Here is a 27352-nt window from a genome sequence, read left to right on the forward strand (position 1 = left end):
AGGGTGATTAACACATGGAATTCACTGTCACAGGAGGTGGTGGCACTACAAGCATAGACAGTTTCAAGAGGGGATAGAATAAACATATGGAGCAGAGGTCCATCAGTTGCTATTAGCCACAGCGTATTGTTGGAACTCTCTGGGGCAAGTGATGCTCTGTATTCTTGGTGCTTTGGGTGGGTGTGGGGGGCAACAGGGTGAGGGCTTCTAGTGTCCTGGCCCCACTGATGGGCCTCCTGATGGCACCTGGGTTTTTTGGTCACTGTGTGACACAGAGTGTTGGACTGGATGGGCCATTGGCCCCATCCAAAAATGGCTTCTCTTATGTTCTTATGTACTAGCTGCTTTGGTCAGGCACCTCCTGCTCTGGCTTGGCCAAAGAGGCACTCTCTCCTGACTTTTGCCAGTAGGTTTCCATCCTCCATGTGGGGACTACAGTTTCTACAGAATAGCAATCTTCACACTACAGAGATCAGTTCCCCTGCAGAAAATGGCTATTTTGGAGACAGGACTATGGCATCATATCCTGCTGAAGTCCCTTCCCAAACTCTGTCCCCACCAGAGTTCTTTCTAGGGTTGGCAGGTCTGTGTTGGAAAATACCCTGGAGACTTTGCAGGTGGATCTGGGAGAGGGCAGGGTTTGGGGAGGGGGCTCAGCATGGTACAATGCCATAGAGTCCCCCCTTCAAAGTAGCCATTTTTTCCAGGGGAGCTGATCTCTGCCAACTGGAGATAGTTGTAAAAGCGGGAGATCTCTAGGTCCCATCTGGAGGCTGGCAACCCTAAAATGTCCAGGTATTTCTCAACCCAACGTTAGCAATCCTAGGCTGGGCTCTTTTCTAGGGTCATTTATCTCCTACAAACCTGGGTATACTTTCCGAATTTCTTCGCAGTAGAATTCCTCCTCGCCTTCGCACTCGGGTGAAGGCGGGAATTGCTGGGCTTGCAGAGAGGAGTCAGAGAAATATTAGGATGAGAAAAGCTTCACGCCGCCGTTTCGAGCTTTGCCTTGCGACCGGTCTGTTCTTAACGAGGAAGCTCGCGGCTGCCTCTTGTGGCGGGTCGCTCAACCCCAATGAAGAGACGCTTTCTCGGGAATGCTGGGAATGTTGAGTCAGGGATTGGCGAGGCAGCGAGTCTTCAGGCTCGCGGCTGACTGAAAGGAGCTTCAGTCAAGGGGCGGAAAAACGAGGGCTGGGAAGACGGGCGCCTCTCCTGACTGCAGCAGGTCCTCTCTTCTTCTTTCGCCTCAGACCTGTTCGCCCGCGCCTCCTGTCTCTTCACCCGCAATGGGCTGGCCGCGAGACGTGATGTTGTAAAATCCATGTGAGGAGGGACGGGACTCGCGAGGCAGAGGCAATGATTTGAAAGGTGAGGAGCTTAAAGCACGAATATGGCCATTGTGCATGTAACCAGTTTGAAGCCACAGGAAAAATGATGCTGCTTTGCTGATAGAGCCGTTTAGGGACCGGGAAGAGGACGAGGGGGATGGGGAAATGCAGGGAAGGAAAGCCTGTCTGAGGAGGGAGCATTCCTTTTCTAAAATTCATTGCAATAACTGACCATCTCTTTACTAATATGAGCAATGAATGCCTCTCCCATACAAAACCAGTGTCCAGATGCTTCTTGCAATTGGAAATAGTCATGCAATTGCTAGGTTTGTGCGGTCTTAAATAAAATCTTATTATTTCATAGGAGATTGAAATATTGGTAATAGTTGACAAATGCAAAGCTTTGAATTTTAGTCAGATGTAAAGAGGCTGTCCCCTCACCTCTTTTACGTTTGAAGGAGAATTTATACTAAGGCATAAAGGTATTATATTATCATTTATAAATACCATAAATGCACAAAGAGATAGTACATTTAAGATGCTCTGTGATTTACAGATTATTTTAGGAGGCATAAGATTATGGTGCAGAATATAGTTCTTCAAGTACATATTTTTAGTGCATATGTCTACTTTGTAAGTATATATATTTATACAAAGATGTAAAAATAATGTGGCTGGGGAGATACCTGTTTTTATTAGTGTATGATTGATTTCTAGGTGGCTGCCTGCTAAGCCTGGAATGGATGGTGGAGAATCTACTCCCTTAGCTGTGAATTGACATTTCTGTTTTGATGGACAAACCAATAGGCCACATGCATTGACAGGAACAGGCTCCTTACAATAAACTCGGCCAATCAGTGCAGCCAGGAGGAGGGCAAATCATCTTGTCAGGGTTAGTTTCCTGGTTGGCTTTTTAAATCAGTGGTTTCACTTAACCATTTGTTTGCTATCTCATCCCCTCCCTTTCCTCCCCATCCGCAGTGAAATAAAGCGTCACTAAAACCAGAAGGGATTTCCCCCTCCCCATTGGCATTCTTTCCCCGGGAGGATTACATACCCCTTCCAGGCCTTTTTCCAGGGTCCCCTGGAAGGGTAGGGAAGCCTCATGTAAAAGAGCATCTTTAGTGTCCTTCCCTGTTTCTTGGTTACAAAAAAGGCTCATCATGCCCCTGAAGAGGGAGAGTGGCAATGGCTCAGGGAAGCAACATTTGATGTCTTTTGCTGTGATTTTCCACAAGGAAATATAAAATGGGGCTGCCCCCAGCACCTCTAGGCTTTCCTTTCTAAGGAAGCTGCATAGAGAGTCCTTAGGTAACCTGACCCCTTGTTTGCTCACTTTTGCCTAACCTGTACTTCCTATTGAAAGCTACAAGAGCATCCCCCTTCAGTATATTAAATGTTGTTCTACATAGAACATGGCAGAGACAGTGATGCTGCTCCTCCTTTTTGTGTCTGGCCAAAATATTATTTTTGATATATTTGCATTTGGGAAAAAAATAATGCGTGTGTTCATTTTCACATGAACAGAGAACTTTTAAAAAAGGCATGTAATGAGGGATCCTGATAATGGTCTTTATTTGCTTTCCTTTGGAATAGACATTGCATCTCCCCGTCCACCCCGCAAAAACTAGCTTTTGATATGTCTGGTTTTAAATATGATCAATGTCAGAAGCTGACCTGGATAATTTTAGGCTTTGTTGTTTGTTCCATTCTTGAAAGTGTGTGAGCCAAAAATATGCTGGATAGATTTTGTGAGCCTGTGGGCAGGGTTCCATAATATTTTAGAAATGACTTTAGCACATCACCTAAAAATCTAATGTTCTTTTAAAATAATATGGTTATTATATTGTTGGTGGTTTTTGGATGTCCAGGAATTTGGCAAAGATACGATGGTACCTTTTACCACCTCTATATCAACATTCCACTACTAAAGAGGCTTGTGTGCATCTTCCCCTCAGGCTAATTGCCATCTTTATTATGTCAAATGTGCAGCTACATTCAGGTAAATGGTATGTGCTTTGTTGGACAAAAGATATAATGTGTGCACAAACCCTAATTTTAACTGAACATTATGAATCTAGTTCTTCTAGGTTTTCTAATACCTCTATGTTCCTGTTGGATGTACTTTTATCTGCCTGACTTGGCTTCATAGTTGACACTTCTGTCTCCCTGTCTAGCAATGGCTACATTTTGTTGCTGCTTCTTTCTTAACAGTTCCATGTCTGCCCTGTCCTCTACTCCTAAAAACCTTGTGTGTCCTCTGGTAGCCTCTCATCCATATCTCTGAAGGTTCTTGTTTCTTTTCCTATTTTTTTTCTTTCTTCCCTCTGCAAACTGTACAATGAACACCATTAAACACAACTTTCTTTTCTTTACTGGGTTGCTATACTTCATTACCATCAGGGCTTTTTTTGAGCAGGAATGCACAGAAACGCAGCTCCGGCTGGCTTGGTGTCAGGGTGTGTGGCCTAATATGCAAATGAGTTCTGGCTTCTTCTTCTTCTTCTTCTTCTTCTTCTTCTTCTTCTTCTTCTTCTTCTTCTTCTTCTTCTTTTTAAGAAAAAGCTCTGATTACCACTCTGTTTAGAACTCTGGACTGCTTTCCTGTCATTAGAAAGATAGATAGATGGATTCAGCTCCCAGGCCATATATTTTATTATTCTAATTTATACTCCACTCTGCCCCCAAAATGGGCTCAGGGCAGCTTACAGCATAAAACCATCAACAATAAAACAGTAAATCAACAAATAATAGCAGAAAAACTCATGCTTCATGCCAGGCAAGAATAGATACCTCAGAGACTCCAGTGCCCAGAAAATGTCCAAAAGCAGCAAGATTCTAGAAGGGACTTAGTCCTTACTTTTAAAATTATGACATCTCCCTGGCTTTTTCTAGTCTCCTTTAACTCATCTCCTGTTAACTATTTTGAATCATTCAACTCCTGCTTTGGTGCTCTCTGTCATGCTGCTAGTTGCTACTAGTCGCTATGCTTCAAAACAGAATTTTCTTTTCGTGTTCCTAACATGCTCTCTCTGCCCTGAATCATACCCCATATTTAGATGGCTTCTCTGGAACTACCCATAGTAATCTTCTCTGTTCCTCCATTGGATGATTTCATCTTTTTTCCTGAACTCAGCCCTCATCTCATGGGGTTTTAATACCTTTAATATTCCCTTTAATAACTTTAACTTTTTCTCAAATGTAGATGGAAATGAAGAATACTAGTCTTTGTATACTCACACCTGTACAGCATCCTGTTCTGGTTTATTTTCAGTAGAGAGAGAACAGAATATTTGAGGGAGTGATACTTAATGTGTGAGCAAGATGTTGGAGCCGGGTATCTGTACAGCATGTACTTATGGCATGTGTTAAAAGAAGCTAAGTATCCAAAAAGACTGAGAGAGCAGTGTATTTGTGAAACACACAAAACTAGATATAAAAAGGTAGTTACTGAATTTATATTTAACTATTTTTGAAATGTGAATGACTGTGAAACAAATATTTCAGCTGAAAAAGTATGATTGCAAGGAATTATAAAAAGTATTGAACATTCAACAAGATGTTATCCTAGAACTTGTGATTTTAACAGCTGATTACCTGACATTCCAGATCTGAGCATAACCGTCTATAGGTGCCACCTTGCAAATGGGTATGATCACCAACTTCCTGTACATGTCTGATTTCTTTGTGGCTTCCAATTTATGGAATGGGCTGCTTGAGGAAAGCAAGAAGACTCCCCCCCCCCCCCAATCATGCTTTGGGATGGTCTAAATTTCCTTTGAAAAGCCCTGTGATGCAGAGTGGTAAACTGCAGTACTGCAGTTCAAGCTCTGCTCACGACCTGAATTCAATCCCATCAGAAGCTAGGTTCAGGTAGACAGTTCAAGGTTGACTCAGCCTTTCATCCTTCTGAGGTCGGTAAAATGAGTACCCAGCTTGCTGGGGGGGAAGTGTAGATGACTGGGGAAGGCAATAGCAAACCACCCTATAAAAAGTCTGCTGTGAAAATGTCATGATGTGACATCACCCCAGAGTCAGAAATGACCGGTGCTTGCACTTTTACCTTTAAATTTCTTTTGCAGTCTTTCGGGTGTCATCACTACTAAATACATGATACAGAGAGTGCTGTCTCTAATGTAATTATGTATTTAGCATTCATTGGTATTAAAACATTCACTCTAGTTATTGCTATTTACCAGGCTCTGTTTTCTGGCCTTTTTCATTGGTAAATAACAATTTATTTTCTCCCAATTATGCCTTTGGGAGCCTGCCTGACTAAAATTTTTAGTATTTTATTTTCAAAGTTATTTTGTCTTCCCATAATGTTTAGGGATTAATTTTTTCATGTGGGGAAAATGGGTGCATGTTGTTTCTAGAGTACACTAATGCAACATGCAATACATAGTCAGCACTGCAGGTGCAGAGGTTTATTTTGAACTGCTGGTGACTTTTTAAAAGGACAATTATGTTTGTCTAATATGTATTTAATCCAAAGAACCAATTTGCATTATAAACTGAAGACAGTCTATTAAAGTATCAGTGCATACAGTACACAGAAGGTGGAACTGAACCTTCAGCATTGAATAATAATATGAGGGTTTAGGCTGTGACTTAGATTATTTGCATGTTTTTGTTTGTGCAGTGTTGGAGGGTATACTGAGGTATAGTAATTAAAAGGTGGAAATGCTATACAGTAAAAAAAAAAAGTCCAAGATAGGTTTGTGCTTTAGAACTTGTGAACTGTTCTCACATTCCATAAATGGAACATATGCTTCAATGTAGAACAGTTAAGTGGATCACAGTTGCTTTTTTACTTTCCATGCTGTCATTACTCTAAAGGATTTGATTGTTTCTAATTTATCCACAAGTTCTATTTTGTATTATTGTCCCTTTCTGGTTTTCCGCCATCTTTTTGGGGGCTCTTTCACACATATTGTGTGGCTCTCGAAGCTCCCACTGCCCACCCAGCTGGTTTGAAGAAGACATTTCTCTCTTTAAATCACTTATCCAAACCACACCTTTCTTTCCACACCTTTCTTGCCTTCCTCCTCAAAATCTGAAGTTATGTCTTGTGATGTTCATGTCTGCTTCCCTGCTCTTTCTTTGTTTCATCAGCACAGCTGTTATCTAGATGGCCACAGGATTTTAATTAAATAGCACATGAGAGTGTCATTTGTTTAATAATTTGTTTCATTTGAGCCATAGGTAGGATCTATCAAGGGGGGCATTAGTATTTCCTTACTAATCTGTTTTCCTTGTCATTTAACTTTATGATTAAGACGTTGAACTATCTTGTCCCAGAATGTCATATTTTGCTGATTATTTTTCAACCGTGATGACAGTACTGGACAAAGCTGCACTGTATTTATTTTATTCATGGATTGTTTTTCAAACAGACCCTCAAAGCAGATTATATTGTATAAAACAATTTAATAGGACTAGGATTACAGAAATTAAACACATTGCAAAAAAGTATTGTGCGAGATATGAAGTAAGAGCAAGATTGTTTAATGTAATAACAATGAAATATACTATAATCCTGTTCCCTGTATATGTGCCCTCCTGAACCACTATATTATATGACAGCCCTAATCCCTTTTTAAAAATGACATCCTATCAGTTATGTTTTACGGAACTGCTAGCATGGTTTGGTGGTTAAGAGCAGTGGACTCTAATTTGGAGAACCACATTTGATTCTCCACTCCTCCACATGTTGCCTGCTGGGTGACCTTGAGCTACTCATAGTTCTTTCAGAACTCTCTCAGCCCACCTACCTCTCAAGGTGCCTTTTGGAGGAAAAGGAAGAGAAGGAGAATGTAAGCCACTTTGCGGTAGATAAAAGTTGTGTATAAAAACCTAGTCTTCTTCTTTCTGAACTGTTCAGGGAGGCCATTCTAGAAGGTGGTGGCCACAACAGAGAATGCATGCCTGCAGGAAACCATTGGTCCTCTCTCATTTGCATGGTGGTATCTTCAGCAGAATTTGATCAGATGAGCAATGCTGTCACACTGAAGTACAGCGGGAGAGGCAGTCCTGCAGATATGCAGGTTGAAAGCATGGAGGACTTTGTATATGATAGCCAATACCTTGACTTGAACCTGGTAACCGATAGGTAACTAATGGCTAAATCCCCTGATACTTACTTTTGCCTCCAGGCATCTCAGCAAAATGGCATAGTCCACTCTATCAAATGCTTCTGATAAGTCCAGTAAGAGCAACTAATAGGCCATGACCCTTGACAACATTCAATTGGAGATCATCAGATAAAGCCACCAGTATTGTCTCTGTCCCATAGCCTGACTTGAAACCAGGCTGAAAAGTGTCCAGAGCAAATAAGTCATGTAGGAAGACCTAGAGTTGTTCCATTACTGTGTTTTATGTCACCTTGTCCAGAAAGGGCAGATTAGAGACTGAGTGATAATATCAGTTGTGATAGTGAATGAAACTGATGTAAAATGATCTTATTATACATTGTAACTAAGTGAGGGTAGATCAGAAATTATAGTACTCTTTATGAGCTGGTTTAAATGTAACTGATCATTGTGCAGGTCATTTGATGTGGTGAATTGTGTCTGTGTCCATTCATCATAGTGCTTGGGCAACTTTCTCTATGTCACTGCAAACCAATAGAATAGAGAAAAGGGCATGTACTACATGGTGAGCCACTGCACATGAACGGGAGGCAACTGCCACATGGAATGTATTAAAATGACCTCCATGTAGTTGCTGTAATGTAAATTGATGGTTTTTCTTTAATTAAGGAAGAAAAAAAGTCAGTGGAGAGAATGAGAAGGTTGTGACTAGTAGTTTTAATGCTCAGAATACCATACTGAGAAGAAATAACATTGCACCTAAGGAAAAGTAGTTTGAGTGTACCATCTATTTTTTCTTATAATTTATTATATTATTATATACTGTGGTTTGCGATGCACTTGGTTGTACTCCTCATTGAAAGGTACATTTTAAAATGTTTGAGTATGGCAATAACAATGTGACAATGACCATGACAGTGTCTTATTACTTCCATTTAAAATGCATCAATAAAACCCACAGGGTTTTCAAAGCAAGAGATGTTTATAGGTGGTTTGCTATTGCCTGCTTCAACCCTGGTAGTCTCTCGTTCAAATACAAACTAGGACCAGCCCTGCTTAGTTCATTCAATCCGATGAGATCAGACTAGCAAGAGCATGAAAACTGTTTAGGTATATACTATTCTATATATTTTTCTCAGTTTCCTTCAGTCTTGTTTTGTGGCTGCTAATGCTGTGTTTTCCTAACCTTGTCTCCTCTTACCCTTAGCATAGTTTGATGTCTTTGCAATTTTAGATCGTTTTAAAGCTTTGTCACAAGTTTGTATAGTGAGAATCACACCTTTTGTGTTTCATAATCAGTTGCTTAGAAAATCTGGAAAACTCACTGTTTTATATTTACTGGATTTAGAATTGCCAATGGGCCTGGAGAAAAATGTCCTGTTCCTTTAATAGAGGCTGTTCCTTTACTAGAGGCTGTGGAAATGGACAGCTGAAGCTTTTCATGGCATGGAGGTATATAGCATCTTGTGGTAAATAACATCCCATGAAGCCTCTATATGACAGACAGGAGCTTGTCCTGGCCCTGAAAGGAAAAACAGCTGCTCAGTTGAGCCTATGGGAGTGCTGCTCCAGCATCCATTCACCTTTCAGAATGGGGATGGAATGCTGGAAGGTAGTGGTAGTCTTAGTTCAGGTCTGCCTTAGGGAGAGTGCAGTCATAGTTTGGATCTGTCTCAGCAAAACAACAGAATTTGAAGGGTAGCTCTGCCTGCTAGCAGAGTTTAGCTCTATAACTGGGAGAAATATAGACTTGTGAGGCATCTCTGGCAATGAGCAGACTTCATACCATTTAGTTTGACTTTGGGAAAAGGCAGGCTGGTGTGGGTTGAATCCTGAGGGTGAAAGGATCTAACTTGATGGCTGGTCAGTGAAAGTCTTTTTGTACCTGCAAACAATGAAGAGCCTCCCAGAGGGCTCCCATCAGTCCTGCAAGCAACTCACTGTTATCTGTTTCCTTCTCCCTCTCTCTTGCTTTGCCAGGCTTGCTCAATTGCACATGAGCTACAGAGCAAATTCCGAAATTGCATGGCTTCCAATTTTTTAATTTTTTCTTTGGACCACCATGGCTGGGTGAAACCTTTTCTTTCCTGTGTTGTGTTTGGAAGCAGCCTTAAGCTAGAAGAATGGTTAGGGGTGGCCAAACTGTGACTTGGGAGCCACATGTGGCTCTTTGACACATATTGTGTGGCTCTCCAAGCCCTCACTGCCCATAGGCCAGTTTGGAGAAGGAATTTATCTCTTTAAATCACTTCTCCAAGCCAAGCCAGCTGACATGTTGGAGAATGTATTTAAAGTTAAAGTTACTTTCTTTCCATGACCTCCCCCCATCTATTTGCCTGCCTGCTGTCCTGTCTTGTGGCTCTCAAACATCTGATGTTTATTCTATGTGGCTCTTAGGTTAAGGAAGTTTGGCTACCCCTGAGAATGCAGTGCACTGCAAGTTAAAGTGCTGGCATGTAAAAGTGTCCACTGACAGCACTTTAGAGAGTGAATTGAGCACTGAGTCAGAGGGAATGTACTGAATTGTCAGTAGTGCTTCACACAGCCGGTGTTCCTTGAAGGGCTCCTATCCAAAGCCAGAGATCCATTCATCATCTACATTCTGATGAGAAAGCAGCTTATGGCTTTAAGTCATACTACAAATATGCACATATCTACATACAAAATATCCCTGTCAGCTGAAAATGGATTTTGCTTTAAATAGATATATAAAATTAAGTATACATTTTGCTTTTTATTCTTTGCATTTTGCAATATTAAATAATCCACAATGTTGACTGTAACAAGCCTTTTAAAGGAAAAAATTGTTCTTGAGGTCTGTCCAGTTCTTACACTTTGTGTGTTTACTTGTTAATTCCATCCACAAACTCTACTATTTAAAACGACAGTCCCCACAGTGGTGCCATTCTGTTTGAAGTAGCTGTCGCATTTAGCAAAGAGAAGAATAGTATTATTTTTTAAAAAACACAAAATAACATTCTATAATGCCTTGTTTAATGATGCTGTAATATTTTGTACCATATTTATTCTTAATGACTAATAAAGATAAAAATAATATTCAAGAATAGCACTGGTTACTGTAAACACTTACACAGTAATTAAAGCTGGATAAATAAATACTAAATATTTGTCAAGAAACTGGTCCCTTTAAACAGTTTCGTGTTTAATTCAAACAATGGTTCAGGCTGAGGACTTGAAAAGATGGAAGTTCCTTTCTCTGAAAAATTTGGTCAAGCTGCTTGTAGTTTCAAAGTCTCTGATAAGGGAGATGGGAGGTAACTCATTTGCCTGTCATACTATTAGGTCTGACAGTTTCAAGGCCACAAGAAAGGGGCTGAGGGGGAGGGAATTCATTCCATCTTGTTGCTGTCCGAGCTCATGGGTGGGAGAAGGTACTTGTTTAATTGGACCTGATGCAGCTGCAGGTTATTTTGTCTAAAAGATAAACCCATCTGATTGGTTGAATCAACTGATTAGCAACATACTTGATTGGTCAAGTTACATCAGTTGTTATACATTTGATTAGTTAACTAGAATGAAGCCAATGCAGGTCGTTGAGATACAGGGAAGAGCTTTCAGTCTAGTTTTGACCTGTGTCTGGATTACATCTGGCTTTAGGACATTTCTTGATCCTGGGTAGATCATACTGCCTGGAAACTTTGTTTTGGACTTTAGAATCCTGTTGGACTCAGTTTAGTGGATAATATCTGGATCTTGAACCAGTGTTTGTGAATGTGTTTAGTTTAGGCTTATAGCTTTATTATTTTTATCTTCACTGTTAACTGCTCTGTATTGATTATTCCTGCAAAGTTTTATAATAAAACAAGTTTTATGGTGTTCTTGAATTCAGGAGACTTCAGTGTGATTCCAGTACTTTAGTGCACATTGACTACAACTACCAGATTAATTGCTTTGTAAGCATCCTACTTTGTATGGGTGACTCTCTTGCGCTTAGTCCTGGGAAGGTTAGAAACTCTGACCCTTAGTCTCTTGTGTCTGGGTAGGAGAAGGGGGCTGGTGGTAATGTTACCTAAAGTGTGAGGGTTCATACTTCAACCTTTTTGCTTTTGTCTTGCTTGAGCTGCCTCTAACAAGGACCTTGGTTTTAGAGTCCCTTGACAATATTCAGTTGACATCTTGTCTATTAAACTGTTGAAGAAAACAGTTAACAGTTAATGTGCAGACTGAGGATTTGTAGGTCAGAAGAGGAAGAACAGTGTTAGAAGGTAAAGGGAAGCAAGAAAGAATAAGAAATTTGGGCCAGATGTTTTCATTGTAAGCCGCCTGGAGCAGGTCTCTGGTGAGGTAGCATATACATTTTTGGGATAAATATAAACTGTGAATGACACTTTGAGGCCTTCCAATGTTTTCAAAAGGGAACTTATAGCAGCTGTGTGGAGCCCTGATTCAGACTAGTGCTGCAATGCAGAGGAAGAGGGGTTTAACTCTTCCTCCCATGTAGTTTTACTGATTGACGGTTCCCCAGCCAACATTAGCTCTGGAAGAGAGAAAAGACAGGCATACTCTCTTTGCTTGGATGATGTGGTTTGATTGGAGATGGGGAAGACTGAATGAAGGAAGGGTTAAAAACCTTTTCTCTTCACATGCTGTGGCTTCTATCCAAATTGGAGCTATGGCTGCAATTTAACTTCAGAAAATGCTAGGTAAAAAGTTCTCAAATCCCTCAGCATCTCATCTGCTTAGCCTTAATGCAGAGAGAAGGTGGGTAGAAGAGGTAGATTTTGAAGAGAAATGTAGAGGCTGGATGTGATGCAAGTGTGCATGAGAGATAAGGAGTGAAGTTGATTGAAGTGAGGGCTCTTATTGAAGAGTGTAGAGATGATAAATTTGTAAAAGGGTGGTGATAGAGTGACTGAGAACAAAAGAGAGTGAGTGCAGTAGAAAAACTGGTAGCTATTTGTGGCCCTGTCACTTCTTTATTTTTATGGTTTCATATTTTACTTTTTTGGTAAAATATATGGTATATAGCACATTACACATGCCACTTGTTGCATCCAAAGGAATGTGCCTCCTAGTATTTTCCCCTCTCAGGAACAGGTGGGTAGCATTTTTGATCTTGTTTGCAATGTGAATTATGTACCTTCACTACTGTCTTGGGGAAAGATGTCTGAGGAACTGAGTCAGATTGAGATGACTAGAGATAAAGTTCTAGAGCTACTAGGCAAACTGAAATAGAAGTCTCCAGGTTGATGGCATACTCCTGAGCATTTTTGAGCTCAGATCTAAAATGGTTGCTTTACTAACTAGTAAATGTAACTTTTCACTAATGTTGACCTCCATACTGGAGAACTGAAAAGTAGCAAACATTGAATCTTTTGTTTTGTTTTTTTAAAAAAGAAAAGGGGTCTAGTGGCCATTCTGTTTCAGGTAAATCAGTAGAGACTGTTATTAGAGAAAGAATTAAATACATGAATAAATCCTACTGAGGTGAGAGCAACATGCTTCTGAAAAGGGAAGTTTCCCCTCATTAGCCTTTTAATGTTTTTTGAGAAGGTTAACATGTAGATAAGATGGATCCAGTAGATACTATGTACTTGGATTTTCAAAAGGCTTCTAACAGAGCAGTTTACTGAAAACTCCTGAGTAAGCTTAGTAGTCATGGGATAAGGGGTTCTCTTGTATATTAAAATTGATTACATTACAGGAAACCAAGGGTAGGAATATATGAACAGTTTTTACAGTGGGATCCCACAAGGATCAGGTATTGAGGCTGGTGCTATTTAATTTCTTCATAAATGTTCTAGAACTAGGGTGAGCAGTGCAGTGGCTAAATTTGCAGATGATGGCCATATTATTCAGGATAGTAAAAACCAAGGCAGATTGTGAAGCACTTTAGTAGGATTTCTTTTATTTTGGTGAGTTGGCAACAACATTGTAAATGAAATTCATTGTAGGCAAGTGTAAACTGATGCATACAAACAAAACATTCTAACATTCTAACCCAATTCATTAACTGACTGCTACTGGAATACTGTTACCTTTTCACACAGTCCCGTGGCTGTCCCGGCAGTGAGGAGTGCCTGAGTCGTTATTTTTCTCTTCCTCCAGTTTTCAACCCCTACTTCCAGGTTGAAATCGCTATGGGATGCTGTGTGAAATGTCCCGTAGTGATTCCGGGAGCGCCATTTCCATGCCGTTTTTGCCAGCAGGCATGCGTTCGCCAGGTTTTTTTTTTTTTTGGAACGTCAGACTAAGATTGCTATAGCGCTATAGTGCAATAGCAATGTCTCAAAACAGCACCACCATTGGGATGCCTGGGCTCAATTGAGATGCCTGAGATAGTGGACATGTTTCTGTTTTCTTCTTCCTGGTTGCAATTAAATTTGGAACCAGTGCTCTATCTCTTTCACTTCACAGCAATCGATCTCTATTTTCAAACTGGAGAACGGACTGCTAATGACCATCACCTGCACCACCTCCATAAGAAGTCTCAATACTGTTGTGATGGAAACCATGACTATTAGAACAATAGAACTAATAGAACAATAGCCTTCCACACAAACCACTCACCAACTACCCACAGAAATCTGCGGCTCCCCCCCCCCCCCCGACATTTATACCTGCTGCAGCTTGGCACAAGTCACTTTCCAGCCAATAGCCTGTGGGCATGAATGGGTGCACATCAGGCTGGGTTAGCAACATCTGTCTCACCAATCACTGTTGGTCTGTTCTCCCATTGAAACATGCTGCCCTAAGGGCAACCCCTCACCAGGTGGCAACAGCCCCCCCCAAATGTGCCTCAGAGTCACCTACAAACCAATCACATTCCCCTGACTCCCATGTGGACATGGAAGTGATAGCAACGGGTGACAGACCAATGTCTGGTGCCCTGATCTCCCACTTGAACTGCTTATTGAATGGGGCACTTGTTACCAAGTGTCAGCAGCAGCGATCTCAGGCATCTCAATGAAGCCCAAGCATCGCAATGGTGTCACTGTTTTGAAACATTGCTATAGTGCTATAGCAATCTTAGCTTGAGTTAAAAAAAAAAAAGCCGGAGATTGCACACCGGCGGGCAAAAAAGGGCGCAAAAACAGCCGGCGCTTGTGGAAGCGAGATAAAAGCAGAATAGTGTGAAATGGCTTGCTTCAATCACAGAACCCTACTGAAAAAAAAACGCATGCCTGAAAACTCCCATCCCTGTCTCAGATTTCTCCATGATGGCACAATACTGATTTCCTTCCGGTTTCCACTGCTAAGTGTGAAAAGGGCCTATATGTCTCAAGTTTACCATGTGTCTAAATTTTAACACACACACACACACAGAGGAGATATATATATCCTGAAAATGGTAGCTTTTAAATGAAGTCACAGTGGAGATTATCTGAACTGCCCTGACAAGATCCAAATAATTTGACAATAAAATCATTGTGCTTTAACCATTTCCTTTCATGTATGCCATGATCCATCTCCAGTGGTTTGCATTGGTAGACTGATTGGAAAGAGAGATCACTGGCCCTATAATAACTGTACTTAAAATCCAGGTGTTCCAGAAATTTGGATTCAGTAAATCTGCACAGTATCTTCCTCCTTGAACTTTATCTGGCACTGAAAAGATATATTTAGTTTAGAAGGCAGTGTTTTTTCAGCTGTATGTTCAGCCACCATCATTTAAATATGATGAATTCAAGACTGAGATAGAATACATTGAACTAGATGCAACCATGGTCTTTCCCAACCTGCTTTGTTTTTAGCAACACCCTCTCCATATGCAAAGCTGCTTCTAAGGATAATGACCTCAGCATGTGATACAGTAGAGGGGAGGAGATCTGCAGCTGAAATGGAAGTCTGCAGAAATCATGAACCTTGCTTGCATAAGCACCAGTGCCTTCTGCCTCTGTAAAGGCTACTTTGAATCTAACTCATTAGCAAAAAAGGAGCATTTGCAAAAAAAAAAAAAAAAAAAAAACCATACCTAGGAAATTGTAAACTGCTTGTGTCTGTCTTTTTCTGTTCTCTCCAAGCTTTATTTTTTTCTTTGAAACTGTGAAGATGACTTAATACTTATATAAAGTATAATGCAAAAACGTGTGTGTGTTTTAAAGAAAATCTTTAGTGAGGACAAAGGTTTTTCAAGTGTGTTGCACTTTCTAATCTTGCTGATTCTAAATGTGTGTCAGTGTCTTGATCTCTAGGGATCAGTGCAGATGTAAATACTTCGTCCTGATTATTTAATCATGGTTAAGGAACTGGAAGTGGGCTGTGGGATCATACATTCTCCCCCCCTCCTTGTGTGTGCAAATTACCCCACCCACACAAATTGAGGGATATATCAATGCTAACAATAAGCAAAGTTAAATGCTCCCTAGATTTACTGAAAAGTAGGATTTGCAATCATGGTAAAAAATTAACTCAATATTCATACTTGTGATCAGAGTGACTGATTTCAGGTTGGGGAGGAATTGGTCACCAAGTCCAATTTGACATTTGAGTTTGCGAATTTCTGCTTTCCCATTTAGTATTCCATTTGGATCTCTTATTTGAGTTAACTGGAATTATTTGCATTTTAGGTACCTTGTATGTAACATTGTGGTCTGCATTTGTGATGGACTGTGCTCTGAAAGCTCATAAGTGCTGTATAAACATGTGATGGACTGTGGAGGGTTAATGTCTCACAGAGCCAGAGAGCCTTGAGTGACAGGCTGCTCAAATGGATTTCATTGGATAGAGTCAGTAGAAATGAAAGAGTTGGGAACTGACTGCTGCAGCGAATTCTGTTTAATACTGAGGCCTGCGAAGATGTCAAGGAGGAGTGGGAGGATCAGGCCAGAAAAAGTGACAGAGCTTCAAGTTTAGGGAAGTAATTCCCTGCCCAGTTGGAAAAAAGTAGCTCTAAAGAGTGGAGTTACCCTTGTTTGTTTAGAGAAGGAATTTGGGCACTTGGTAGTGTATCCCTGTGTAATATAGTGGGTTCAACACATGGACGAGATGAGGCAGCAGTGATCAAAGCAAAGCTCTTTTATTAAGTACATAATGGCAGTGATGCCATTGGATCATTCAGACCAGCAGGGGACCTGTGATTGGAGCAGGGCAGCAGGGATTTGGATCCTACTGCCCATTGTTCCTGAGTTCCCAAGGTCAGTCCTATAGGCTCCAATGAGCCAGGCAGGAACCTTTTAATACATACTATAGATCAGCATACACAACATCCTGCTAGGGCTTTTTTTGTAGAAAAAACCCAACAGGAACTCATTTGCATATTAACCAAATCCCCCGATGCCAAACCAGCCAGAACTGTGTTCCTGTGCATTCCTGCTCAGAAAAAGCCCTGATCCCTGCCTTCTGAAGTCAGATAAATTGAAGAATGTATGCTGGAGTGTTTAGCAGACACTGCAAATAAAATCTCTCATGTCAAATGTTCTATGACTTTGTGAACGGCTTAAAACTCTGACTTGCTGGAAACATATTAACTAGAGTTTGTGAAATCACTAAATTACTCCAGAGTTATTACTGATTCGCCTCAGACATCTTACCCTTGATTTCACCTGACATTTCCCCCTCTACTTTAAATAAAATATTTCATTTCTTTTTGAACTTTCAAAGCCTCTGGTGTGCCATTTTCAGAAGTATAAGTTGAGGAAGTGATTTTGTCTCTTCCTTCAAGTCCCTGGGTTGAGTTGGCATCAAAATATAATAATATGACAAGGTGGCCCCACCCCCACAGCCATCATGTTCCTCTAGAGGTCCGGAAGGTTTAGAAACCTGCAAACAGGTCCCATTTTAAAATGTGTGTGTGTGTTTCTGTGTTTGTGTGCCTTTAAAGTTGAGCAGGCGACAGGAAGCACTTCATGAGGAAGGATCAGCAGCAGCTTTGTCAGAGCATAGCCCTTCAGTTTGTTTTGCTTTCTTTTTCAGAGCAAGTAAGTGTGTAAAAGAGAGCAGCTTGTAACCCCTGTACTTTTCAGATGTCGTTGTGGAGGAACTGGACCCAGTAAGTGTGTGTGTGTGTGTGTGTGTGAGAGAGAGAGAGGGAGGGTTGCCAATCCCCAGATGGGGGCAGGGAATCCCCCAGTTTGAAAGCCCTCCCCCCGCTTTAGAAAGCTTTAGAAAGCAGTGGGGGAGGGAAATGTCTACTGGGCACTCTATTATTCCCTAAGAAGAGCGATTCCCATAGTGAACAATGGGGAATTCATCCGCAGGTGTCTGGGGCTCTGGGAGAGGGTGTTCTTTGAGATAGAGGCATAGCATTTGATGCCTTTCCTCAAAATACCCTCCAAGTTTCAAAAGAATTGGACCAAGGGAGGCAATTCTATGAGCCCCCAAAGAAGGTGCCCCTATCCTTAATTATTTCTAACTGAGGGAAGGCATTGAAAAGGTACGCAGTCCCTTTCAATGTGATGGCCAGAACTCCCCTTGGAGTTCAATTGTACTTGTTCCAACCTTGCTCATGGCTCCACCCCCAATGTCTCCTGGCCCCACCTCTAAAGTCCCCAGATATTTCTTGAATTGGACTTGGCAACCCTAGGCCAAGACCTTGTAGGGCCAGGCCATGTGTGTCATAAAATATAATGCCAGGTAGTGGAGATATGAACTTTATAAAGGACACAGACAAATACAATTAAATATTTTAAAAACCCTTTAAAATATGAAAAAATTAGCACTCTTGCAATATTTTGTTTATTTAACTGTTTCTGATAACTAACACCTCTTGCTCTGAATTATTGCATCAAAATCTGGAAACAATGTCTGCGCTGCAGCAATCTTGAGTATGCTGTTTAGGTGTTGTTTTGGTGTATATCGGCAAACCTGTTTTTGATTTATTGATATTCATTACAGAAATCTCATAGTCAGTGCTTTGAGCATAAGACCCAAGGGAAAACATGAAGTGGCTGGCCACTGTGAACTTTTGTTGTTTCATGTGCTGGTCAGCCAATGAAGAAAATAAGAGGCTTTGCTCTGAAGATTGTCTGAGAAAGCCTGGCAAAGCAAGCTGTGATGCAGAAGGGAGAGAGAGAGAGAGAAGAAAGGAGACAACAGTTAGTTGCTTGTAAGCCTGATAGGAGTCCTCTGGTGGGCCTGATCTGACCTATGGGCTACAAGTTTGACCACTTATTCTAAGATGACTGGTAGTCTTTTGTTCAGGTCCTAGGATATTTCTTGCTTACATTCCCTCTGGTCTCTTCCCATGCACTAATTTATTTTATTTTTCTTATAATACCTGAGCTCTCTAGCATGTACAAATATCTGCCTTTCTGCAACAGGAATTTTACTTGTATGTTTGACACTATCTTCTCAAAGTCTTCTATTTCTGACACAGTTAAAATATCAAAATCAACAGCTTTGATTATGGAAGAAAGTTAATAAGGGAATATCATTGTAAAAGCATTGCATATTAATAACCTTCAATTCTATGAAAACCTTGGGGGGGAAATCAGAGTACCAGGTGATGGGGAGAAAGCAGGACATCCATACACTTGAATACATGAAGGATTACATGTGTTTTCCAATAAACCTGTGCAGGTTAGGGACAAGACTTGCTGCCACAATGTAAGTTCTGTGCTCTGTTCATTCTCCTTGGGATGCTGGGGAAAAGGGGCTAATGTCAAGATTAAACTTACTTTTATATTAAGTTTAAACAAAATAAAGCCCAATCTAAGTTAATATCTAGGATTTAGAAACCATGGATAACATAATGAAGATTTTTCTCAGTAAAATTCAAGAGATGAGATAAGGCAGAAACTGAAAATAAGTGAATCCTAGTTTAAAACCACCACTAGAAAGTGCTTTTTCCTAAAATAGACTATTCTGTTTCTTAAGATATTTACGGCAGATGTTACAGTTAAATCCAACAAAAACAAAAGCTAGCACTGCTTCTGTTTTCACTCTGTCGTCTTTGTTTGCTGCCCTGCCTATAAGAGTACCATTGTGTATTTATGTACATTTGTCCACAATCAGGAGTGTTTCATTTACAGTTCATATTAAAAATCCATAAAAGATAAATTGAAAAATCAAATGAAATAAGAAATATTGCACAGCTATCTTAGAGCAACCATATTGATTGGGTCAATATGTGTTCTGGTTGAGAGAAAGAAATTGAGTTTCTAGACACTCTCAATGTGCTATGGAGCAGATGGTCACAGAACCTACCAGGGGCGGGGCAATCCTGGATTTGGTCCTAAGTAATGCCCAAGACCTGGTGAGAGATGTAAAAGTGATCGCACCACTTGGGAGCAGTGACCATAATGTTTTTGATTTCACCATTTGTATAAATAGGGAGTTGCCCAAAAAGACCAGCACAACCACGTTTAACTTTAAAAGGGGTAAATTCTTTGAGATGATGAGAACTGTGAAGAGGAAACTGAAAGGAGAAGTAAATGCAGTCAAAACCCTTGGGGAAGCTTGGAGGCTATTTAAAACTACAATCCTAGAAGCTCAGATTAAATATATACCACAAGTTAGGAAAGGCACAAACAGGTATAAGAAAAGCCCTGCATGGTTAACAAAGTTACGGACGCTGTAGAAGGTAAGAAGGATTCCTTTAAGGGGTGGAAAGTTAGTCCAAGTGAGGTTAATAAAAGGGAACACAGGCTGTGGCAAATCAAATGCAAGACTGTGATCAGGCAGGCAAAAAGGGACTATGAGGAGCATATTCAAAAAACATAAAGACCAACAATAAAAATCTCTTCAAATATATTAGAAGCAGGAAATCAGCCAGGGAGGCAGTGGGGCCCTTGGATGACCAAGGGGTAAAAGGATTACTGAAGGAGGATAGGGAAATGGCTGAGAAGTGCATGCATTTTTTGCCTCCGTCTTCACTGTGGAAGACGAGAAGTGTTTGCCCGCTCCAGAACCTCTAATTTTGGAAGGGGTGTTGAATGACCTGAGTCACATTGAGGTGACAAGAGAGGAGGTCCTTCAGCTGATAGACAAATTAAAAAATAATAAGTCACCAGGTCCGGATGGCATACATCTAAGTGTTCTGAAAGAACTCAAAGTTGAACTTGTGGATCTGGGCCATTTGCTTTTTGAGATCTTACCGTCAGGTAGACGATATAGAGTGTTGAAGGCTAGGACAAACAGATTTAAGGACAGTTTCTATCCAAGTGCTTTGGTTAGGTTAAATGCAGGGTTATGAAGGATTATCTGTTTTAGATGTATTTAATGGTTTAAATGGTTTTAATGGTTTTATGAATGTTTAATGGTTTTATGAATGTTTATTTAATGGTTTAAATGGTTTTAATGGTTTTATGAATGTTTATCCGTTTTAGATGTATTTAAATGGTTTTAATGGTTTAAATGGTTTAATGGTTTCAGATGTATTTAAATGGTTTATGAATATGTGTGTTTGATGTGTTGGTATGTTTGTGGAAGAGCACCTCATTTCGTTGCTCTCTTTTTGTTGAGAACAATGACAATAAATTCATCTATCTATCTATCTATCTGGATCTTCTGACAAAAATATGTAATTTTTCTTTGAAATCTGCCTCCGTTCCTGATGACTGGAAGGTAGCAAATGTCACCCCCATCTTTAAAAAGGGTTCCAGAGTAGATCCAGGAAATTACAGGCCAGTCAGTCTGACTTCAATACCGGGAAAGTTGGTAGAAACCATGATCAAGGACAGAATGAGTAGGTACATTGATGAACACGGGTTATTGAGGAAGACTCAGCATGGGTTCTGTAAGGGAAGATCTTGCCTCACTAAACTGTTACATTTCTTTGAGGGGTTAAACAAACATGTGGACAAAGGGTACCCAATAGATGTTGTTTACCTTGACTTCCAGAAAGTTTTAGATAAAGTTTTTCATCAAAGGCTCCTTGGGAGTCATGGGAGTAATGGAGTCATGGAGTAAAGCTTGGGAGTCATGGAGTAAAAGAACAGGTCCTCTTGTGGATCAAAAACTAGCTAATTAATAGGAAGCAAAGAGTAAATATAAATGGGAAGTCTTTGCAGATGGTAAGCAGTGGGGTGTCGCAGGGCTCAGTACTGGGTCCCATGCTCTTTAACTTGTTCATAAATGATTTGGAGTTGGGAGTGAGCAGTGAAGTGGCCAAGTTTGCAGATGACACTAAATTGCTCAAGGTGGTGAGAACCAGAGAGGATCGTGAGGCACTCCAAAGGGATCTGTTGAGGCTGGGTGAGTGGGCGTCAACGTGGCAGATGAGGTTCTATGTGGCCAAGTGCAAAGTAATGCACATTGGGGCCAAGAATCTCAGCTACAAATACAAGTTGATGGGGTGTGAACTGGTAGAGACTGACCAAGAGAGAGATCTTGGGGTCGTGGTAGATAACTCACTGAAAATGTCAAGACAGTCTGCGATTGCAATAAAAAAGGCCAATGCCATGCTGGGAATTATTAGGAAGGGAATTGAAAACAAATCAGCCAGTATCATAATGCCCCTGTCTAAATCGATGGTGCGGTCTCATTTGGAATACTGTGTGCAATTCTGGTCACCGCACCTCAAAAAGGATATTATAGCATTGGAAAAAGTCCAGAAAAGGGTAACTAGAATGATTAAAGGGTTGGAACACTTCCCCTATGAAGAAAGGTTAAAACGCTTGGGGCTCTTTAGCTTGGAGAAACGTTGACTGCGGGGTGACATGATAGAGGTTTACAAGATAATGCATGGGATGGAGAAAGTAAAAGAAGTACTTTTCTCCCTTTCTCACAATACAAGAGCTCATGGGCATTCAATGAAATTGCTGAGCAGTCAGTTTAAAACGGATAAAAGGAAGTACTTCTTCACCCAAAGGGTAATTAACATGTGGAATTTACTGCCACAGGAGGTGGTGGTGGCTATTAGCCACAGTGTGTGTGTATGTGTGTGTATTTTGGCCACTGTGTGACACAGAGTGTTGGACTGGATGGGCCATTGGCCTGATCCAACATGGCTTCTCTTATGTTCTTATGTTAAGAGTTGAGATAGCTTCAGGAACTGAGAAAACTAAGAAGTTTATTTTATTTACTGGTTTGAAAGTTTTATAAACCTGTCTTTCTCCCCCAGAACTAGGATTTAGTGTTGGTATCAAAATGTCAATATACATAATCAGAGAATAACAAGCATAGGGGTAAGAACAGTTTCTAAATCAGTAACTTCAAGCTTTTACCTAAAGATGGAAGTGCTACTGGTAAGTTGAAAGTCTGACCCAGGATTTAAGGCATCACGTGTTTTGGGTGGAATTACACTCCCCTTGAATGAACAGGTCCATAGTCTGGGGGTGTTTTTGGACCCCTTTCTGGATAAACAGGTGGCAAATGTGACCAGCAAGATGTTGTCCTTCCTGGTCAGAAGAGATCTAGTCACTGTGGTGCATGCCCTGGTTGCATCTAGATTAGATTACTGCACTGTATGTTGGGGTGCCCTTGAAAACTCAATTGGTGCAGAATGCTACCACCAGGTTATTTATTGGAGTAAATTGTAGAGACCACACTAGTGTTGGCCCTTCTACGCTGGCTCACAGTCTGTTTCTGGTGCAATTCAAGGTGATCCTGTTGCTCTTTAGAGCCCTGTATGGTTTGGGACAAATATACCTGAAGGACAACCACTATGGTTCTCTTTCAAGGCTCTGCTTTGGCTTCCCCTGTCTTCTGAGATAAGGTGGTTGGTAAAGTAAAGGATGGCCTTTTTAATTGTGACACCAAAACTCAGGAACTGGCTCCTCAGACACATCCGTCTGTTTTTGTTTGGTGATCCCTCCTTCCTGCCCAATATATTATTTGGTCTTTTTATGTTTATGTATGTATTCTAGTTCTGGTTATTAATTATGTGTTTTTGTTGGTCATAATGGTTTTTACGATACAATTTTATGTGTATGTTGAAATTTGTTAGTCCCTTTGGTGGGTCTTATGAGAGTATAAAGGTAGGGTACAAATATAAAGACAGGGTACAAATTGGATAAACAATAAAATAAATAAAACAATAGTCGGAACAAGCAGATAACACCACCATCACTCTCCTTAAGGAAAATTGCCCATCCAAACATCCTCAGCCCTCCATTCATGTATTCTCTTAGATGACCCTCAGATACCCCCCAGAACAGTTCCATTTTCCAGGCCCCTCTTACTGTCTACCAAGTGAGTGTCTTCTTTGTTTCCTCATGAGTCTGCTGCAACAAACAAACAATGGCAGCTATTGAAAAAGTAGAAGTTGATCCATGTCTTAATGGAAGGGAGGACCAGATAAAAGGCATTGTTGTTTCATTGGAGTTGTTGCAGAAGCTCATACAAAGATAAATGGTTCTTCAAGAAGGTCTCTGGTCAGGAAGAGTTTTAAAATTAAACACCAGAACCTTGAGTTGGATACAGAAACTTCGGCCCCCTTCTAGTCTACGTCCCATCCCGACGGTGACAGGTAGTGGGGCCAAGAGGAAGTGCCTGTTTCCGTCATTGGTGTTATGCAACGCCAGGTCCGTGAATAATAAGACCTCAATCCTTAGGGAGTTCCTGCTTCGGCAGGACGTGGACCTGGCTTGCGTAACCGAGACCTGGGTGCGAGATGGGGAGACAGTGGCTCTTTCCCAGATGACCCCCCTGGGTTACTCGGTCTTTCATCAATCGCGGACTAGCGGGGGGGGGAGGGGTGGCGTTATTCATACAGGAGGGTTACTCCTTCCAGGCTCTCCCGGCCCCAACAATCGAGGGTATTGAATTTGCTGGTCTACCGTGGGATGTCGGAGATGGGTTGGCGATCTGGCTGGTGTACCGTCCGCCTAACGCACCATCCAGCGCCTTACCATCCCTGATGGAGGCGGTGGCAGGCTGGGCGTTGGAGTACCCAGGGCTTATGGTCCTGGGTGATTTCAACGTCCACGCTGATGACGCAGCCTCCAATCAGGCGATGGATCTGGTGTCATCCGTGGCGACTCTGGGACTCTCTCAATTTGTCACGACACCCACGCATCAGGCTGGACACACGTTAGACCTGATCTTTGCATCCAGGATTCTGGTGAACGATATCACGGTAGAAGCGGTACCATGGTCGGATCACCTAGCCCTCAAGGGCCGTATGGAGACACCACCTCAACCCTGTATGGGTGGAGAGCCTATTTTGGCTCGCCCGCAGAGCCTAATAGACCCGGAACGGTTCCAAATGGCCCTGCAGGATCCCTGGCCCCCTGGCGATTCCCTTGATGATCTGGTGGAGGCCTGGCAAAACCGGCTATCCAGGGCAATCAACGAGATCACACCTCGACGTCCTCTATGCCCTCGTGTGAGGCTGGTGCCATGGTACACCTTGGAGTTACGCCAGCTGAAACAAGGGCTCAGACAACTAGAGAGGCAGTGGCGGCATACTCATGATGAAGCGATGAGAACATCCTATAGAACGTTTATGAAGTCTTATGAGATGGCAGTCAAGGCCGCGAAGAAAGCTTACTTTGCGGCCAGGATTGCATCTGCAAATTCGCGCCCAGCTCAATTGTTTAGAATAATTGGAAGCCTTACTACACTGCCTCAAGGCAGACCAAATGTGAGAGAATTAGAGATAGGCTGCGAGGCTTTTGCGAAATATTTTGCAGATAAAATCACGTTGCTCCGCCAGGACCTGCCTATCACATTGAACACAATACAGGAATTTGAGGCTCCGTGCCTGTCTTCCGATTTTGTTCTGGATCGCTTTGACCCACTCAGCCTGGAGGAAGTTGACGGAATTCTCTCTACTGCATGCCCAACAACTTGTGATTTGGACCCTTGCCCCTCCTGGCTGATTAAATCTTGCCAAAGGGAGCTTAGATGTCCTTTACGGGACATCATAAATAGATCCCTCTCTGAGGGGCACTTTCCAACACCTTGAAAGAGGCCATGGTCCGCCCCTTCCTGAAAAAAAGTACAGCAGACTTGGCCGAATTGGCAAATTACTGACTGGTCTCTAATTTACCGTTTCTTGGTAAAATTATTGAGAGGGCAGTGGCGTTGCAGTTGCAGGGTTTTCTGGATGTCGCTTCCATCCTAGACCCTTGCCAGTCCGGCTTTCGCCCAGGTCATGGGACGGAGACAGTGCTGGTCGCCTTAGTAGATGACCTCCAGCGGCATCTGGACCGAGGCGGCATGGCGGTGCTGATGTTATTAGATCTGTCGGCCGCATTTGATACGGTCGACCATCGGCTACTGACCCGCTGCCTCGCCGATATAGGGGTTAGGGGGCTAACCCTACAATGGATTTCCTCCTTCCTCAAGGGACGGGGACAAAGGGTGGCAATCGGGGGTGAGCTGTCCCAGAGGCATGCACTAGATTGTGGAGTGCCGCAGGGAGCAGTTCTCTCCCCGATGCTATTTAACATCTATTTGCGTCCCCTTGCCCGGATTGCCCGGAGGTATGGGCTTGGGTGTCACCAATATGCAGATGACACCCAGCTCTATCTGCTAATGGATGGCCGGCCTAACTACGTTCCAGGGAATTTGGACCTGGCGTTGCAGGCCATGGCAACTTGGCTCAGGCTGAGTGGGCTGAAGCTGAACCCGACGAAGACAGAGGTCCTTTGCGTGGGTCGCAGCGCCCTAGGGAGGGAAATACCCCTCCCGGTTTTTGACGGTGTGCTGCTGAAAGCGGCGGACTGGGTCAAGAGCTTGGGAGTCCTACTGGAGCCTTCATTATCAATGGAGGCCCAGATAGCAGCCACTGCCAAGTTGGCGTTTTTCCACCTGAGGCGGGCAAGGCAGTTGGCTCCCTTCCTGGAGCACCGGGACCTAGCAACAGTGATCCATGCAACGGTCACCTCAAGACTGAATTACTGTAATGCCCTCTAAATGGGGCTGCCTCTGTGCCCAACCCGGAGGTTGTAGCTGGTGCAGAACGCGGCGGCTAGGCTGCTATTGGGGCTCCCGAAGTGGGAGCACATACACCTGGGGCTATGCGAGCTGCACTGGTTGCCAGTTACCTACCAAGTTCATTACAAAGTGCTAGTTATTACCTTTAAAGCCCTATATGGTCTCAGAGTGGCTCACAATATCTATCTTCCTCCCCCACAATTAGCACCCTGTGAGGTAGGTGGGGCTGAGAGAGCTCTCCCAGAAACTGCCCTTTCGAGGACATCTCTGTGAGAGCTATGGCTGACCCAAGGCCATTCCAGCAGCTGCAGGTGGAGTGGGAAATCAAACCCGGTTCTTCCAGATAAGAGTCCATCCACTTAATCAATACACCAGACTGGCTCTCAGAAAGCTCTCTGCTCTAAACTGGCACCAAACTGGATCTCTGCTCTAAGCTCCTGAGGGAGCTAGCTATCTCATGATCGCTGCTTGTTTTTGGAGTGCACGAAGTATATAATTGTTATATGTTAATGGATGTGGAAACTAGTCTTGTGATTGCACATACTTACTCACTTCTTACAGACTCACTGATGGACCAGTCTTCCATGTATTTGTCTAATTTCCTTTAAAAGCCAACTGAACTAGTGACCTACATTCTTTGGCAATTAATTCTTTATACTACACAGTATATCATCCCTTTAATGGGATGGATTCTGTAAATGGAGCCAGTGAATATTTTCAGTTCTACTTGCACCAAGACAGGGCATAAGAGCTCAAGTCACATGCTTACCATATCTTTTATATTCGGGTAATAGGTCAGTGAAAAATCCTATGTTTAGAGGGGTTTTTTAATTGCACAAAAGAAAAAAGTACTTAGAGGGGTTCCTGCCTTTGCAAATCCCCTGTAAGCCATTTCTGATAGTCTGTTCTCTCTTTCTCTGGCTGAATGGGGTGGGCTGGTTGGTGCATAAAGATCAGGCCATGGGAGAGCACCAAAGAAAGCTGCTGGCCCTGTTTTTATTTGTGAATATGGAGAGAATTGACATCTCCAAGAAGATGGCAGAAGAACCAGCACAGGTCATTAAGAAAGGAAGAAGACAGGAAGTGTAATTGTGTATATCAACATATACACATTTCAGCAATCTAAGCAGTGGGTTAAAAAGATTAACAAATCAGAAAAAATTGCAATTTTGCACTTAGTTGAGTTTATTTATAGGATTAATG

At 42.0% G+C, this 27352-nt stretch overlaps 1 protein-coding gene across 11 annotated transcripts in view; it reads left to right on the forward strand.

The window, feature by feature from the left end:
• The first annotated feature begins 1054 nt into the window (after positions 1–1054).
• The window catches only part of ERC2 (ELKS/RAB6-interacting/CAST family member 2), a 1199719-nt gene continuing 1173421 nt past the window's right edge, over positions 1055–27352 (forward strand). For 6 of the 11 annotated variants that reach the window (XM_060239773.1, XM_060239768.1, XM_060239771.1 and 3 more), the window contains exon 1: positions 1099–1371. The gene's annotated coding sequence lies outside the window, so the exon portion shown is untranslated. Of the gene's footprint in view, positions 1372–27352 lie in introns of all 11 variants that reach the window. The other 5 variants (XM_060239777.1, XM_060239774.1, XM_060239776.1 and 2 more) reach the window with 2 other exon arrangements.

Source organism: Heteronotia binoei, chromosome 5 (genome assembly GCF_032191835.1).
Source record: "Heteronotia binoei isolate CCM8104 ecotype False Entrance Well chromosome 5, APGP_CSIRO_Hbin_v1, whole genome shotgun sequence".
NCBI classification, from domain to species: Eukaryota; Metazoa; Chordata; class Lepidosauria; order Squamata; family Gekkonidae; genus Heteronotia; species Heteronotia binoei.